Below are 3,818 nucleotides of genomic sequence, written 5' to 3' on the forward strand. Positions count from 1 at the left end.
TGATGGCAGTCAATGAGAACCAGGTAAGGGAGATCCTCTTTCATTTGCATTTAAGTAGAGCAGACATGATCTGCATTGTGGTGACTGTCCCCACCAGTTACTTGGATCAAGAGAGGTGCAGAACCTTTGCTCAATTCTGGAGCCAGCTGTGAGTGTAGTCTCAGAAGTTGCTGGGGCCAGCCAAGGAAAATCCTCATTGGAAAGCCCAGTCCACTGTACAGACACCAGACAAAGCCAGAAGCCAGAATAGAATGTGAGAAGTTTAAAAGGAATTTAAGAACGAAGCCAACACTTAATGAGGCTTGAGAAGAAACTTCCCCTAAGGCCCTGTTATTGAATAGCTGCTGGCTGTAGGCTTCTTCTTTTTTTTTTTTTTTTTTTTTTGTTCTCTTTTAGAGCAGCTGGTACTGGCCATTGCTGGAGATGGAAAAGCTGACAGCTTTAGACATGCCAATGGCTGTCTCAGGGTTTATTCTAATAGAGTACATATTCTTAGCAAAGGATGCAGTATAATGAGGACATCTTTACAATGTATGAGTGAAAGAAGTATCCCACCTTCTCTCTCACATCTGTGTCCAACCTGTGTCACATTTGTGTCCCAGGATACAGGGTGATGTTCCACTTGCACAGTGTGCCTTTAACTGTCTGCTGTCTGTAGCATACAGCAACTGGTAGTGTTCAGTGGTCTCTGCACCAGTAGCTCCATCTTGAGGGACTGAAATTGATGTAATTTATCATGGCAGGTGAATATGCAAGCTGTGCTTCTTGCCCCATCGCACAATGTAGCAGAAGAAGCAATAGAGAACAAGTCAGAAATAGCTTTTTTTTTTTTCCTTCAGCTTTCTGAAACAGCAACACTGTGTGTCTGCATGGTTGGAATACCTAGGTACAGTAGCTCCTCTTAATGGAGCTGTGTACCACCACACACTGTCAGGAGCTGGTGGGGTTTTATTAGTGAACCATTCACTGTGAATCTATTTTGCCAGAAGTAGTAATGAAGACTGCATTTTGTTTTGTGACATTTTTTCCAATTGAAAAATTTCTTTGTGTTGATACTCTGTCTTGATATTTTTGTACTGTCACTTAACACTGAAGTACCCTTTTATCTGTTTTTTAATAGACGTATCCCAAGCAAGACCGAGCAAATGGATGGGACTGTCTTTCCCTGGATCAGTATGTTTTTTCCCTCCTTGCTTACTGTTCCCTAATCATTCTGTATTACCCTGGCTTGATAGATTAATTAAAAATCATAGCTTCAGGCCTTTTGAATATATGTTCCTCCAGAATTTTAGGATGAAGATTACCAGTCACCTTGACTTGACTGCAGTGAGTTTCTTGAGTTTTGGTACCACCTCAGATGTGTTACTTTGTGTTTCCACAGACTTGTTCTGATTAACCTTCTTGCCTGTGCCTCCACTTTCAGCATCATTTCGCTAATCCATGCCAGAAAGACAGGAAAAACGGACGTGAGTCATACCCACAGGGGGTATCCAAGGGATACATAATCCCATTCCCGCTTTGAAGGATCCCTCAGCATGGATATTGCAACCTGAGTTCAAATATGCTGCTGCTGTTATTTGTAGTAGAGATTCTGCAGGACTGGGGGGAAAAGACAGCGGGTGCCATAGCTTTGTCTGGGCAGGGACCTGTTCCAAGCATTTCTAGGATTTGTCCCAATTAGCCGGGCTCCTCACAGGTGCTGGCTCCATGTTGTCCCGAGGGTGGCTGGTGGGAACTGCAGCTGCTCTGCACCTCTGCAGCCCAGGCTGCTCGCTTCTGGGACTAATCAGAAGTGCTTCAACCATGAAAAGGTTTGTGACTTTGAGAATATTTTACATATCCCTGTTAAGAAACATCAAAATAACCATAATCCCTTTGCAAACGTTAAGTCTTAACACAATCTTTTACTTGGCTCTGTATCTGTGGGCAGGGATACACACGTTAACAGGACTAATGAGCAGAACAGCCAAAAAAACAAAATAAGCAAAATAAATACAATAAAATAAAATGAAGTGAAATTAAATTAAATTAAATTAACTGAAATAGAATAAAATAAAATATAAAACAAAATAAAATAAACACATCCTACTCCCAACAGTGCAGTTTTATCGCAGTTGGACTGTATTTTTCTTCTGCCGAATTCAGTTTTATTTTAAATTCTGCACATCACAGCCATACTAAATATCCCCTTAGACAAGACACAAAGCTGCTGAGTAAGACCCCTGCAAATCAGGGATGCTTTTTCATAAGACCAACATGCATAATTTATATCTGCATACAATTAGCCTGTTTACATTTATACATCTTCTGTTTCCTTTTATGTAAAATATTCCACAGGATACTTGGTAATGCATTCAAAGTAGCCTGTTTTTTTATTTTTTTTTTAAAGGCTGCAGGACTAAACAATTTATAAAACCTCACACCTAATAAATACTTTATATTAATACAAAAGTGTTTTCTTGCTAGGTAGAAATGGCTTTACATTAAAAATAGTCCTATCTTTTCCCAGTTTAGAAGTTCTCTCAAGCAATAGTCTATAAATTCTTGACACATTTTAAAAATGTGTTTAAATTGTGGGTTTTGTGAATGCATTCTGTGTCAGAGTCATAATCATCCCTGCAGAATGGATACAGCAGAACAAAGCCCTTCTATCACCCCTGATCTGAATAGCCACTCCTTTAAGACTTCAAGGTTCTTTAGGGAGTTTGGATTTGCTTCACCAGGCATACTGAGGTTTTCTTTAATCCTTCTGTGCCCACTGTGTGGTGTCTCTTGGCCCAAATGACAATGCAAACCTGCATGTGCACAACAGATATAATAAAGGGGCTTGGTGTGACTGTAGGATCATAGAAATATTTAGGTTGGAAAAGACCTCTAAGATCATTGAGTCCAACCATTAACCCAGTACCCAAATCCACCACTAAACCATGTCCCTAAAGGCCACATCTACACATCTTTTAAATACCTCCAAGGATGGTGGCTCCACCACTTACCTGGGCAGACTGCTCCAAGGCTTGAAAACAAAAAATTTTTCCTAATATCAAATCTAAACTTCCCCTGGCATAACTTAAGACCATTTCCTTTTGTCCTATTACTTGTTATTTGGAGGTAGAGATCTGACTCCTACCTGGCTACAATTTCTTTTCAGGGAATTGTAGAAAGTGATAAGGTCTCCCCTGAACCTCCTTTTCTCTAAGCTAAAGAATTCCAGCTCCCTCAGCTGCTCCTTGCAGGATTTGTGCGCCAAACTCTTCTTTGGCCCTGCATGAGAAATGCAGCAAGCTGATGAATGCAGTGGTGGAGCGTGGCTGTGCTGCACGGCAGCTGAGAAGATGGGAGAGGGCTCACACAGGGGCAGTTTGCAGCAGGTTACACAGCTCGAAGTGTGTGAGGATAGTGAGCACTCTTTGGGGCAGGGGCAACTGGTCTGAAGAGGAAGTGGCATGGAGAAGGTTACCTCAGGGAATGACAAGTGTCTAGAGGGGAATAAACAGGGACAGAGACTGGGAGAGGTGCTTGAGAAGGAAGACTAAGATTTTTTTAAAAAACTGTTTCTTGTTGAAGGGAAAGGAATCATATTTTTCCCTGGGCAGGAAAGATCATGTGCATTCTATATGGATAATATTTAATAATGAAGACACACAAATTAAATCCCTTTGCGAACAACACATTACTAGCTCTGTACTAATGTACTTAAAATTGAAGAATTTTCTGCTATTGTAAAAGCTGTGACAGAGGTATAGCAGGGATGCTCTGTGTTTCCAAGTCAAGCTAAGAGCAATGGAGTTTTGGGCTCCCACCACTATCCAGGCATGTAC

This window comes from Lonchura striata, chromosome 3, assembly GCF_046129695.1.
Source record: "Lonchura striata isolate bLonStr1 chromosome 3, bLonStr1.mat, whole genome shotgun sequence".
In the NCBI taxonomy this organism is placed as follows: domain Eukaryota; kingdom Metazoa; phylum Chordata; class Aves; order Passeriformes; family Estrildidae; genus Lonchura; species Lonchura striata.